Genomic DNA, 15642 nt, shown 5'->3' with positions numbered 1-15642 from the left:
TTTATTTTTAGTGATTCGATAAGTTATGTGGACATGTTCATGTTCAGTGAGGCTTTTAGTCAATTTTCATTGACTGAAAATGCAAAAGTACCTCATAATTGTGGCCTTTCATCTCATCCTCCTCTGGAGTATCAAATCAGATGTTTCTCTTCTAGGAAGAGCCGTGGACATCAGGATGGCAATAAAGCAGAGTCGTGACAGATATGACAGTGACTAATTGTAGCTGAGGCTATCAATGTGGCACAGGGTTTTGTTATGAAAGGGAAGGGTCAGAGGAAGATGTGAGAATGAGAAAGCAATGTAATGGGGTCAGGGCAAAATGGCCACCTCAGGCCTGAGTCAATCCAAGTGGAAAATTGCTTGAAAAGCAGGTTAGCAATTTGAACCAGGAGTGAGCAAATATAGAAAGGCTTTTAACACATCCAGAGGGATGACCACGCACATTCTCCATTGGCCTTAGAATTATTACCTTTCCTTAGCAGAGGAACATTTTTTTAACTCCCGTTTTAATCATTTGTCTGATGCCTTTGACACAAAAGTAACTATATTAATAACTGAATTGTGCTCACGCTTCCTCTTCAGTGCCTTCACATCAACTCCTTCCTCATCATTGCCATTGTCACCTTAATCCATCTTCCTTGGATCAGAGAAATAGTCTCCGACTGCTTTTTCTACTTCCGGGTTTTCTTTTCCTCAGAGCTCATCATCTCTGTGATCCAAAAGCTGAAATTGTTTTATTAGTTTCTCCACATCTTAACTTGTATGTGCCATCGTCCAAACCAAAGATCCAGGGCTTCTCGAAGAAGTGTCTGACTCTAGGATTGGCACAGGAAAAATACAAGATAAATTTAAGATACCTGGTGGTGCCGGAAATCAAGAATCCAGAGAGAGGGCTTATTGAAAGGATATGAGAGCCCAACTGAAGGATCGCCTAGTGGCCAAAGTTGTATATTTTAAGGAAAAAAAAGTGAAGATACTATACGACAATAATACAAATATTAAAATAAGTATCCATGAGTCCACATTGATATAAGCATTAAATAAATAATAAATATTTAAGAAAAGACTGCTCTTTGTGGAAAAATTTCAAATAATAAAGTAGAAGAAAAGAAGGAATAGGGGAGTCACTGTTAGGCCAGGTTTACAGCGACAATTGCTCCAGACAAGTTCCGTCAATGGATGGTAAAGTTAGTAGCTAAATGTCTGAGGAGAAACAGGATATTTGCATAGTGTCAAAGCCTCTCCCCCAAGATATTTATTAACTACTATGGGAAAAATACCACCTTTTCAGTCAATTAAGCTGGTCAACATCATGTTAACCAAGGTTGACATGGGCAAGGCATATCAACATTTTGTTTCCCTGATATTAGGTGTTACAGAGAAGGTTATAAATAACAGGGCTGTGGCTTTTGTGTCAAAAATGTATATCCTGAATCTGTATGTGAGAAAAATCAGACAACCTCAAGTTGAGAGACATTCGACAAAGTAACTCAGCAGGACTCCTTGAAAAGCGTCAAAACCATGAAAGACAAAAACTGAAGAAATGTAATCTATGGGAGAAGGCAAAGATATCAGCTCAATGCCATGTGGGTTTTTGGACTGGATCCTGAAAGAAAAAGGAACATCAGTACAAAACTGGAAAAATACAAATAGGGTCTGTAGTTTAGTTAATGTCTTTCTACAGATATTAATGTCTGAGTTTTAATAATTACACTATGGCAACATAAGATGTTAACATTTGGGGACACCATGAATTTTATACAGATGCTCTCTGGAGTAGTTTTGGAAATGTCTGTAGGTCTAAAATTAGTTTAAACTAATACATTAAAATAATTACTACAGATATTAAAATTTTAACTGAATACACAAGCTGTATAAATCCAAGGACTTCATTTCATGTCAGTTTAAAAGCATGTATTAAAGGTTTATTATGTCCAAAACACCGTGTAGGTGCCCAAAAAGGGGCTAGAGAAGGAATAAAGATTAGTAAGGCATAGTCCCTGCCCTTAAATTGTTGAGAGGGTAGTAACATGAGAAACAATTACATACATACTCCATGTTAATCTGCTAAGCAATAATATGATGGTATGCTACAGGTATCGGGAAGCACAGAATCAAAGCTCTTCATTGAAGCTGGGTGTCTAAAGGATACTTATCAGAATAAATTATTTCTGGGCTGAATCTTTTTGGAGAGATACGAGTTCTTCTGGAAAAATATAGCATACATTTAATTTTAAAATAATTCTCTTTATATTTTCCCACTCATTAATTCACCTCTTCATATTGTCTTATAGATTTTCAGATAACTTTATGATTCTAGTAAAAATATAAAAATATCACAGAAAATGTTGATTTTCAAGTTCCTTTGGCTTTATCCATGCACAGCTACCAACACAGCCTCTGATAAAGTACTTTGCCTCTTTTTGTAATTGATGTCAAGTATCAAGCTGAATTGATTAACTGATGATCCACAAAAATCCACAACGTTGTACAAACAAACAATTCAGCATTGTGTGTTCTAGCCAATCATAGTTTTGGTCAAGGTGGCGTCAGACTATAAGTTCATGTCACTCCTAGTCAGTCTGCCACCCTTTAAAAATTTGCCATACCAATTGCTACTTTCATATTAAGTTGCAACAAATAGTGATTTAACTAACATATCTATTTAACTTCAACAATTATGCTTGCTTGTTAGATCAGCAGCTGTGTACACATTTTATATACTTAACACTTGCCACAAAGAGAACCCAACAAGGTTAGCCGGATAATTACCAGTCTTGTCACACATGTCAGCTCTACAATTATCTTTAATTAACTGGAACCTTGATGCAATCACCAGCAGTAATCAACGGTAATCATTCTGAACTGTTCCCCTTTCCCTCCCCCCTGGAGCCAACATCGGAGTATTATTTGGTTTTAAGCAAGTAACTATAAATACAAGAGTCTGAAATGCTCTTTAATAATTTATTTTAAAGAATTTCTCATCAATTGCTTTCATTAATTTTCTTCTAGCGTTTTCCAGAACGTTTCAGTGTCCATGATGTACAGAGTGTATCAGATGCCAGAAAATGTCAGCAAAGGTGTTGATATAGCATCTTCACTTTGCGACAAGTATAGGAATCACCAGTAGAAGTAAACATAAAATAGTTAAAAATTGTATGCTTTCATACACTTGAACGCTAAGTGGCTTCCTTGAGGTGTTGTTGATAGGGACAGTTGCTTAGAGCGGGGACAACGGAATGACGTTATTAAAAGAAGGCAGAGAAAATGGATCACGTGCAAGTGACAGCAGTTCACTGTCACGGCTTGACCGGACGGAGCATCGTCAATGCAACAAAACCATGGCTAAGCCACAGATTTTGGAGGACAGGGCGGATCAAAATCAAAGATCATCGATTGCTGCTAAAAAAAAAATGGTCAAGTGGCTCAATCTTTAGAGGAGGGCGGTGAGTTTAAAATGACACCTGGAAACAAGTATTAGCTTTGTCGGGAAAATGTAAAAAGGGAGGTGGTCATGAAGAAGATTAGCCCAATTATTCAAGGTTGGTGAGATCAGGAGAGAGAGAGAACGCTAAGGCATCAGCAAAAGGGAGCGGATGGGAAACTGTATGCCAGTCCCGTCCAAGGTCGGGAGGTGCGGCGGTGACTCTCCACGATTATTGTGGTCAGCCCCAAGTCATGGAAACCCCTCTCCCCAGAACAGTGACTTAACAAGTAGTGTATTTCTTTTTTGTTTGCCACATATAACAATAATAATAATAATAATAATAATAATAATAATAATAATAAAAAAACTTGGAGTAGGCAGTCTACAGATGGTATAGCTATTCAACAGTATTGTCAAGGAAAGAGGCTCTTTATATATGAGGGGAGACCCTCCAAAAAACCCAGAATTACCTTCTGGAGGGCAGGCCCCTTATTATACAGGCTTCCCCCACTAGGTGAGTGTTCTAGGAGCCCATCTGGATCCATGCGCCAGCTGGCGTTGTTGTGAGAGGCTGAGTTGGGCCTCTGAATTTTTTTGAAGACTCAACAGCGTTTGCCCATTTCATGAGCGGTGATTTATGAGCGCACCTGCCCACTCCATGCTGAATGCTCAGCAGTTTTTGACCCAAAACAGCATGACCCCCGAGCCCTACCCTCCCTATTCACTCAATTTCACCCTGAGCAGCTTTTTTTTTGTTTCCTCGAATGAAAAAAAGCCTCCAAGGGAAACATTTTGTGGACGCGCAAGAGGTGAAACAAACGAAAAGAAAAACCTGGCGGAAGCACTAAAAGGCATCAAAATCAACAAGTTCAAAAACTGTTTTGAGCAGTGGGAAAAAGTCTCCATAGGTGTATCACATCAAATGGCGAGTCCTTTGAAGGTGACTGAAGATGTAAGAATAAATACACAGTTTTTTATACATAAATTCCATTTTGGGGGTCCCTCCACGTATTCCTGCTATATTTGTTTTCCATTGCTGCTGTAAAAAGACCACACATTTAGTGGCTCAAAACAACACAAATAATTTATTCTCTTAGACATCCAGTTACCTGAACTCCAAAAGGAAACCTATGAAGCGAAAATCAAGTCGCAGCTATGGGCTATGGCTAGTTTTTTCTTTCCTTTTTTCTTTCTTTCTTTTTTTTTTTTTTCCTGGAAGCTCCAGGGGAGAATCTGCTTCTTCCCTCTTTAGTATTCTAGTGGCTGCTGGCCTATCTGGGGCTGGGGTGGGGGGGGGCGGGGGGTCATGATGCAGGCTCTCTCACCTTCTGTGCTATCCTTAAGGTGTACCTCAGCCTTTGTAATTGCTGTATCTCCAGGCATTTCAGGAAAAAGAAGAAAAGAAGGAGGTCGCTAAGTAAATACTGGTGGAGCGATTCTTAAGAAAACTCTCCCCAAAACTCCCTCCAAAACTTCCGCTGTTATTTTATTTACCAGGACCATGTTGCATGGCTAGTCCCGGATGCAAGGACATTTTGAGAAGGCAATATTTTGCTTTCTAGCCTCTCTAGAAGAGAAAAACAAGAAAAAGATGTGGCTGGGAATGGGTGGTTGAGCTGGTCAACCACGTATTTTGTTTATATGTGTATCTGGATATATGTCTGTACCTGTGGGAATACATACACACCCAGAAGGCCTATTCCATCCTCAGTTTATGGCCTTTTCTAGTTTTTACGGCCGTAGGCTAGGAAGCGAGGTGAGATGGAGGGAGAAAAATGAGTGAGAGAAAATGAGTGTAGAGGTGAAAACTGTCCCTTTCTTTCCTTCTACGTCCTCAGGCTGGCCTAATAATGAAGTTAACATCAGCCAGAAGCACAGGAGAAAAACACGGCCCCTACATACGGGAAACCCATAAAAATATGAGATGCCCTGCCCGTCAGGCTTATACACCCGCTGAGCTAAGGAGAAGGGGTCAGGGGTCAGGGGTCAGGGGTCTGAGGCTTCAAAGTCAAGGGGCACAATTTACAGAGAAATGAGACAGGCAAATATCCACGGACCGTGCACGCGAGTCTTCCCAATATAAAAAGAACATCTCTTGTAATGGTTCTCTTCCTGGTTCAGGCCTCTACCTAAGAGCTTTTTAGACAGTTAAGTGGGAGGCGAAAAGATCTTTCTGAGTTTGTTGAGCCCCAGCTGTGTTCTGCTAGAAATAATCCACATATGCCAAGTCGGCACATTCTAGGGTGGCGTGTTGTGCTCCACGCTTAGAAAGTATGAGCACGCTGGTAATAGAAAAAGAAAAGCCGTATCAATAACATGATTAATTTGTGGGCTTTTGAAATTCCACTGCACCCAATATCTAATATTAATAATATTGCACGTTCCTAAGAAATGTAAATGGAGTTCTTTAGCAGAATATTTTATCTAAACTTACAAAGAATATCTTTTTCTCAACTAATATTTTGTTAGTTTTTGCTTAGAAAATTTATCTCTAGAAAAAGCTATATTGGATAACAAACAAATACACAGGTTTGTTGGTCATTCATCATACAAAGTAGAGATGTTACCTAAATTACCATATAAATGTTTTTTTCTACTTACTTTCTTGTGTAAAACAAAAGTACCTAGGATAAAAGACAATAAAAAGTGTTAATACCCAGGGATTTAGACACAAAGCCTTACAGATTTAAAATTCAAATAGCATTTGACTCTGGAATTATTATGTAGTAGGATGAGATCTTATTCCAGCTTCAAATTTATGTTAAAAAATATATGTTTTATATTATTTTTCTCTTGTTGATTCTTGTTTAAATTTCTAGTTGAAAGGAAAATTATTTGCTCTTTTCCTTGTAGTATTTGATTTTCTTTTTCAATATGCATTTCTGATTCTTGTGGTCTCTCTAAAAAGAATTAAATCATAGAAAACAAAACATGACAATTTAGCTGTCATTGATGGGTATCTCTGAAAGAGTAATTTGAGTACTTTAAAAAATTACAGCTATTCGAAATTTGGAAAACTTGGTCTATATGAAATAGCAGCGCTGTTAGGGCATTCTTAAGGAGACAATTTATCTGAACATTTAAAGCAGAGGAGAGAACTATATCATGCATTTCTTGAGTATTGGTTGATTCTTAGAAAATACAGTTTCTCTATCATTATGGTACCATTAAAATATGTCACATTTTACCCTTCAGTGTAGTATCATATCTATATGTTAAATACAGCAGACATGCTAAGAAAAGCTTGTTGTACCAACAAATCAGGTGATCCTTGGCTGTGATTCAGCAAATCTATGGATTTTACTGTCCTCAGTGAAGACTTCTTACCTTTCAGTCTTTATCTGAAGAGTGGCCGTATATTAATGTACCATTAAGCTGTGTCCTAGACTTTTAAAGAATATTTTATTTTCAAAATTCTCTATGCCTAATTTCAGGGACTATGCAACGAAGCCCTTAAAACAAGCTTCTTAAGATCCTCTTTCTGTCCATTCGTTGTTTTTCAAATAGCTCTGATCTGCGGATGCCTACTTAGCGCCAAAATGTCCCCTGTGTGACAAAATTCTGTCAGATAAACAACGGAAGCCATCGGCACTGCCCTTTAACCTCAGGACCATTCAGAGTTCTTAGTCACGAAATGATTACCTCCAGATGTTACCACCAAGCTGTGACTGAATTCTCAAGTTAGGCAAGAGACTTCCTGATTTAGCCTTGATGGGTTCCCATGCTGGGAGAATCTGGCTCGCTTAGTGTCCTCCATTAAATTCACCACTGAAGTGGAAGTTGACAATATAAAAAACAATGGTGACTGAGCAGCTACCTCCTGCACTGCTCCCAGAGAGTCAATTAGGCATTTTGGAAGCTGAATGACTTCTTTCAGGCCAATGAAGCACTAACTCACTTGATGGTACCCCGGTGGCAAAGAAGAGTTCACGCAGCTTCCAAAAACGCCCAACTTTCTCCCAGGGAGTAGTTTACACACAATAAACACACTGTAAAAATCTAGCTCAATCAATATAGGCCAAATACTGCATTTATAAAATGTTAGGAGATATGGAAGCTGAGGTAGATAATAAAGTGGGCCTATCTATTGCCTGTCAGGGAGTGCCGACTTCAAAGGCAACCAAAATAGAAAAATGATTGTAATACTGAATTTTGCAGTGAGTCCTAAGTGTAAGTTATAAACTGCAATTTTATGGGAACAGGTAAAACAATACGATTTCATCAGGTTTCAAGCAACCCTTTCTAGAACTCATAGAAGCTGTTTAGAATATCTTTGTCATTTCATGTTATATAATTCAGCTAAAAATGTTAGGTTAGGCCCCTCTTTAAAAATTTAATACCCCCATCACATCAGGTACGTGACTTCTTGTCTTGAGGAGCTTTTACGTAATGGAGAAGAGAAAGAACTCATGCAAAAAAAAAAAAAAAAAAAGAAATCAGAATGAAGCTAGGCACTGCACATACACTATACCCTCTCATCGTAATGGTCTGAGCAACACCATTGCTGACTACTCATCTGGGTATTCTCCAAGGTTGTTTGAAAGATTTCACAAATTCTAATGAATGTCCTGGATAGATAGGGGTTTAAACTATTGCTCATTGGAAGGCTTCTTATCACGTTGCTATGAACACATAAGTCTCGTTAATTTTAAAGGGACTTAATCACAATAAAGAAAGAGGGGCATATGTTTAAAAAAATCAGCCCCAATGTGTCTGTCCAGCCAAACATTCTTCATTTATTTGTAATCTGAATTAAACGTTCTCCCCTGTTTCGGCATATTCTTTCCCTATACATATGAATGCAGTTTCTCATGTTTGCAGTTTTAACCTGTTTTTCTTATTGGGTTAATTTAGATTATAAAATTCTCAGAAAGTAGGGCAAAGTTAAACTGTGAACCTAGCTCATTATTTGAATTTTACAACAGAAACACAATAATTAATAATAACGCTAAGCCGGAATTAGAATTCTAATTCAGATAGGTCACAAAATGAGATTTCTATTATTGCATAACAAATCACCACAAAGTTAGTTGCTTAAATGATACAAAAGTAATATATTATAGTTTTATAAGTTAAAATTCCAACATTTATTTCACTGAGCTGAAACCGAGGCATTAGCAGGACTGCGTTTCCTTCCAGACGCTCAAAGAGAGGGTATGTTCTTGCTCATTTAGTTTCTCCTTGTTGTTGTAGGACCGAGGTCCCACGTTCCTTGTTGTCTGTCAGCTAATCGTGTTCTCAGCTTCCAGAGGCCATTTGCATTCCTTGGCTCTGGGCCCCTTTTCTTCCTCTTCAAAGCTAAAAATGGCGGTCAAGTCTTTTGCCACTGAATCTCTCTCTCTTTTTTTGTTGTCTCATCTCTCTGACCTACACGTATCCCTTCCTCTTCTGCTTTTAACAGTTCATGGAATCACATCAGGCCCACTCCAATCACCCAGGATAGTCTCCTCATTTGAAGGTCAATAATCTTCATCACCTCTTGCCAAGTTGCCTTTGTCATGTAAGGCAACTTAGTCACGAGTTCCAGGCATTCTGCGGTAGACATCTTGGGGGACCATAATTCCACGTATCACAAGTGAATTTAAAGGGAACTTGAAAACCTGAAATTACCTTTAATAATACCCCTTGAACATCTTATTTTTCACACATGGCTCACTGCAAACTTGTAGTTTTGATATGGACAGTTACCTCCAAGGGGAGGAATGATATATAGCCATGACAGGTGAAACGACTTGCTCTAGAAAGAAATCATTCCTGGGTCTGACATATAGTGCGGACACTTTAGCTTTTAAGGCAAATAATGTTGATCTTTCTTTATCACTTTTTTAAAAATAAGAAACAAATATTATTAAAGAAAAAGTCATTCTGTTTGTATTCAGTTAGTCCTAAATACAGACATGACAAAATAATTCTCACGATCCAGGATGAATGGCAAATGCAACAATAATACTTTCCTACTTTTTAAATTATATTTCTGCTCACAAGGGAAAAGCAGACTCTTCTAGGCTTTCTCCTGCTTAGCCTGTAGTTTCCAGCTGATTCCTCTTCTTCCCCCTGCTTTAGACATCTCATAAATATAATGTAAGAAAACAATAAAGTCAGGAGGTCAGAGAAATGGGGATGTGAAAAATCGCCTTGGTCTCTCCCCTTGAACTTTCAACAGTTCGGGCAGCTACAACTCAACCAAGGATTCCCTCCTTAACACACAAACCCACCTGAGAGATAGGCACAGGGAGACATCTTAGGATGGGCGAGTGGGTACAAACCAGGAAGGCGAGAGAACAGGAAAGCGGGGAGGAGCCACGGACACAGCTCTACAGCTTAGAGCTCAGGGCGCGTCTCAGCCCGGAGAGAGGAGGAATCCAGGGGCGGCTGGCCCTGCCGTCGGCCAGGAAGGCCAAGGAGATGGAACGAGCGCTCCTGTGGGAGTGGCCAGTAGCAGCTGCGTTTGCGACCAGTGACCAGGGCCGGTCCGGACCGTAGAGGTGCGGCCACAGCTGTTTGCCACTCAGCCTGCCGCAGAGACACAAAGCCGCGGAGCCTGGCCACCTTCCTTTAACACCCTTCATGTTGGCTTGCAGGGCACATAATCTGAAACCTGAAAACCAGTTCTGCAGGAACACTTTTCCCTGATTAAAGGGCGGGCTCTGCGACTAATCCCAGGGCCCGGTGAGCAAGTAGGGCGTGCTCCGAAGAGGTCTCCTGGTCGCCATTGCTGGAAGGGCAAAGCAACAAAGAAGGCGGCTGGGGTCTCCCAGCTTACTCCACCGCCACACCTCCCAAGGGAACACTGGGTCATTTCCACCACCAAACGGAAATCTGAAGAGCCAGAGAGGTGGAAGAGAGCTAAAAAACTGTCAATTCAGTGCCACCTTCCAAAAAACCATAAAAAAAGACTTCTTATCAATCTACTAAAGAAGTGACACTCATACATAGATGCCTAAGCACAGAAGAAATCCATTAGATACCACAAATAACCAAGATAACGAGGCAGCTCAGAAAAAAGTAGAGAAACTTCCAGAAAATAAAGACGTGAAAATATATGATTTAAATGACAAGGAATTCAAGTTACAGTTCTGAAAAAACTTAAGGAGATGTAAGAAAACACAGATAGGCTGTTTCATGATCTCGGAAATCAAATCAATGAAAGAAATAAGTAGTTTAACAAAAAGATTGAAATTTTAAAAAAGAGCCAAATAGATATCTGGAGATGAAAACTCCATGTAATAGATCAAGAATGAACTAGCAAGGATAGGAAATAGAGCTGACCAAATGGAGAAAAGATTAGTGATATTGAAGATAGAAATCTAGAAATGATGCTGAGGGGAAAAGAAAGAGCTTGAGCCTAAACAAGAACAAACTTTGAGAGAACAATCTGACTCCATCAGAAAGAGCAATATAAGAACAGTGGTCCTCATACCAGAAGAAGAGAGGAAGGAGGGAACAGAGCCGATTCAAACAAATAGCTGGCGGGAATTTCCCAAACCTAAGGAAAGAGCTACATCCTCAACTCTAAGAAGCACACAGAACACCTCGTTACCTCAATCCAAAAAAGGCCTTCTCCATGGCACCTTGTGTAAATACTGTCAAAACTTCATGACAAAGAACAAAGTCTCAAGGCAGCAAGGAAAAGAAGGAAGTGACCTCTAAGAGAAAGCCCATTAGGTTCTCCTCAGACTTCCCAGCAGAAACTCTACAACCTAGAAGAGAGTAGAAGAAAATAGTCAAACTACTGAAAGAGGATCAACCAAAAATAATATACTATCAGAGTTATGCTTTAGATATGAAGGAAACATAGACTTTTCCTGACATACAGAAGCTGAGAGAATTTATCACCAGTAGACCTCCACTGCAGGAGATACTCAAGGGGGTTATTCTACCTGAAACAAAAGACAAAAGGTAACAGAACTATGAGTAAGATCTCCAACAAACTTACAGCCTGAACAGGGATAATTTGTGATCACAAAAACATAAAGAGGAAGGAGTAAAGGTGTGATTTGCAAAGGAGGCTGGAAATCAGATGCATTCAAAGCAAGAGGACTACTGTACATGTGAAACTTTTCCATAAACTTAATGGTAACCCCCCCCACACACACACACAAACCAAAACTGAGATGCATACCTTAAAAAAGGAGGCAACAGAGGAAAAAAATATGGAATACCACAAATAAAAACAGACAGAAATATATAGGAAAAAACAATGGAGGCACAGAGCTTCCGGTCTTACATTAAAGTCCTCCATCAATGTGGGGTTTGGTTTTGTGTATAACGTAAGAGTCTGATTTCATTCTTTAGCATGTGGATATCCAGTTTTCTCAGTACTGTTTACTGAAGAGACTATTCTTCTCCAACTCTTAATTCTTGATGACTTTGTCAAAAATAAATTCACTGCAATTGTATGGGTTTATTATTATTCTCTCCAGTCTGTTCCACTGATCTGTGGGCCTGTTTGGCTCCTATTGCTTTGTAAAATATTTTGAACTCAATAAGTGTGATGTATCCATTTTTTTCTTCTTTCTCAACATTGCTTTAGCTATTTGAAGTCTTTTGTAGTTTCATATGAATTTTAGAATCGTTTTTTTCTATCTCTGTAAAAATTGTCATTGGAATATTTATAGGAATTGCATTGAATCTGTAGATTGCCTTGAATAGCATGAATATTTTATCAATATGAATTCTTCCAATCCATGAACAGGGCATATTTCCACTTATTTGTGTCTGCTCTAATTTCTCTCATCAGCATTTTACAGTGTTCAGTGTACAAGTTTTTCCTTTTCTTGGTTAATTTTATTCTTGTTTTTATTCTTTTTAAACTATTATAAATGGGATTGTTTTCTGAATTTCCTTTCTAGATAGTTCATTTATACTATGTAGAATCACAACTGATTTTTGTATATTGATTTTGTATACTGCTCAGGTAAGGTGGAAGAAAGATAGTCTACCCAAATAGTAGAGAAGTATACCCAAAGAAGTACTGACGTGGGTATACTTATATCAGACAAAATAGATTTTAAATCACAACTGTGATTTAAAAGAGGCAAAGAAAGCCATTAAATAATGATAAAAAAGTCAATTCCACAAGAAGATACAACAAATATAAATATATATGTGCTCAACATCAGAGCACCTAAATATATAAAGCAAACATTGACTGATATAAAGGGAGAAATAAACAGCAATACAACAATAGTAAAAGACTGAATTACTTGGTATCAATAATAGATGGATCATCCAGACAAAAAAAAATCAACAAAGAAACAGACAATATGAACAACATTACAGACTACATGGACCAACCAGACATAACAGAAAATTCCACACAACAGTAGCAGTATACACAATCTTCTCAAATACATATAGCACGTTCTCCAGGATAGGTCACATGTAATCCAATTTTCAGTTGACTTGAATGCTGTATTGTAAATACCATGGAAACATTTTACATTATGACAGTGTCACTATTATTTGTTGAAGTTGCTATAGGTGAAAAAGATAAACAAGCAAGGCTACCTCATTATTGAGTATGCATGGTTGATGTTGTTAATGTAAAAATCATCATATCCCCAGTAGATTATAGAAATGCTGTATGCTTTGCAAAGTCTTCTTTAACAATGCCAACATAAATCAGTCTCTCATCTTCTGTATTCTAAAATACTTTGAGTATTGCTTTCTGATAAAGCACCAAATTCTCCTGTTAGAACATATATTTCATTCCTTACAATTTCTTTGAGAGTGGAAAACTTGTCTTATTTATTTTTATGTTTTATTTCCAAGAACCAAAAAACCTAATGACAGATTTTGTATATGGAATGTGCTCAGGAAGATAAGATAACATGTGATGAGATAAATATTAGGCTGAGTAGGTTAATTGATGAATGGATGGATGGAGAAATAAATGGAGAGATAGATCAATAAAAAGTTTATTCAGAAAAACATGTACCAAATTTTAATAACTCATAAATTTGTAGAGTGATTCAACCTTTTCATTAAACTGTTATGAATATATTATGATCATTTCATTGAAATGAACTCTATGAGAGTTGAGTGGAATATCCATGACCTGTGCAGCTGAATTTAAATGGCCCTCATGACAGGGCTTTAATATTTATAATTTAGCTATTCTCTAAGACTTTCTTGTCAGTGCTGCCTATAGTTAAGTAGCACATTATGGAAAACACGTCAAGAAGTAGAACTTGACCTATGTAGCATTTTTTGAGTCTCTTATTGGAATGAGAGTTTAGTTACATCAATAATTTTCTTTAAAAGCGTTTCTTGTATCCTGGATGAGGTTGAATACGCAAAATTCACACACTCACTGGAATCTCAGAGGAGAGGCTATTGAGAAAGGCGCAAGTATGAAATTCTTCAAAGAGGCCTTGAAGCATAGCTTCAAGCTCTGAAATACTCGTGAAGGTGACTGGAGAAGGATAAAGGTTGATATTCCAGTTTCACATACAGTTCTACTGATGCGCATCTACTTCTGAAAGGTCTTGCATTGACTGTAATTCATGAGACTATACAATACAATGGATAGATGCAACTTCTGGCCAGAAGATGTTCTTCCCACTGCAGTGGCACTACTAGTAATGTGATGACAAAAACTATGATCATGACAACAGTAAAGACTACTATACCAATAATAATGCTACTACGCTATATTACTAATGGCACGATATTACTAATGATAATTATCTATCTGTCATCTATGGAGCAATTACACTATATCAAGCACTGTGTAAAGCATTTTACCTGTAAAACCACTTCTTATCCTCATAACTTGGTGAAGTAGTTATTAATTATTAACCCTTTTACTTACAAGGACACTGAAGTTTTGAAAAGCTGATTTTATTTATTTATTTATTAATTCATGTATGTATTTGAAAAGATTTTATTTATTTATTTTCAGAGAGGGGAAAGGAGGGAAAAAGAGAGGGAGAGAAACATCCATGTGTGGTTGCCTCTCATGCGCCCTCTACTGGGGACCTGGCCTGCAACCCAGGCATGTGCCCTGACAGGGAATTGAACCAGCGACCTTTTGGTTCGCAGGCTGGCGCTCAATACACTGAGCCACACGAGCCAGGGCCAAAGTATATGCATTTAAAGTTTAAAAGATGCTACCCTATTCCCTGCCCAATGAACATTAATATATAATTAACTACAATTAGCACATTTCCCAATAACATATGAGTGCTGATTTCTCTACATGTCCACAAACATTTGAGCTTATCACCTGTTATTTCCTTGACTAATCCGATTGCATGTCCTTTACCAGAAAATATGTAGGAATCGTCACAATCCCTGGTAATGAGCTACTTCCTGCTTCCCTTCAATAGCTTACAATTCAATATCAGAAAAAAATACTTATAAACTATTGAGTTGTAATGCTTTTGGTAGAGATACTTCTATGGTGGAAGGCCAGGGTTACATTGCCATAGAGGTGGATTTGTGGGGCTCATGTTTCTTATTTCAGGCTCTTTGCCAGAAAATGACACACAGATTGCTTTGAACAATCAAACTTCCCATTCTAAAGGGATTAGATAAACACTCTGTGTGAGATTTCAGAAACAGAATCAATAGGTGTTCTGTGATCTGCACTAAGAGAATTATGATGCTGAGACTCCATGTTTCGAAATGAAAGTTCTTCTTTTTCATGTTTCTGTACCACACGTTGCCTGAGATTTCTTGCACCTTTAGCAGTGGAATAATCAGGCTAGCAGTTAAGAATCTTGAACTATTTCTCTTGCTTTCCCACAGCGAGATGAATAACTTTGGGTAAGTCAACTCACTTTATCTCACCTTTGAACAAGTCACTTCATCTCAGTTGTCTTAAATTTTCTCTTTTTGCTTTCTTAATCACATTAAGTACATCTTCATTTTTAGTAGGGATATATAGATATAGATTAATACATATCTATGTGCACGTAATCAATTGTGCATGTAGATATATATTGCACGCACCCTTAAACCCCTATATCTCTTAAATAGTAAGTGGTCATGACATTGTAGAGGCCACTTAACAATGCGATCATTGAAAATGCATGACATGATGACTAGAGAAAATAAGCACGAATATAATGCATTTGTTTAGAGTGTGTGATACATGATTATCGCAAAGCAGGTAGTTTGTGTTCCTGGAAATTTTACATAATTGAAAATATAAAGTTTGCTCTTAGGAATATGAAGTTAGGTAAATATTGCATTAGTATAGATTCCTC

The 15642-nt window shown here is 37.9% G+C and overlaps 1 pseudogene; it reads right to left on the bottom strand.

Annotated features, from left to right (window-relative positions):
- Positions 1-10080: 10080 nt before the first annotated feature.
- Positions 10081-15642, bottom strand: part of LOC129065359 (40S ribosomal protein S18-like) — a 31569-nt pseudogene continuing 26007 nt past the window's right edge.

This window comes from Pteronotus mesoamericanus, unplaced genomic scaffold (genome assembly GCF_021234165.1).
Source record: "Pteronotus mesoamericanus isolate MK-2021 breed Mesoamerican mustached bat unplaced genomic scaffold, CSHL_Meso_final contig_177, whole genome shotgun sequence".
Lineage (NCBI taxonomy): Eukaryota > Metazoa > Chordata > Mammalia > Chiroptera > Mormoopidae > Pteronotus > Pteronotus mesoamericanus.
Note: the sequence above shows the minus strand (reverse complement) of the source record. Positions and strands in the feature narration are given on the sequence as shown.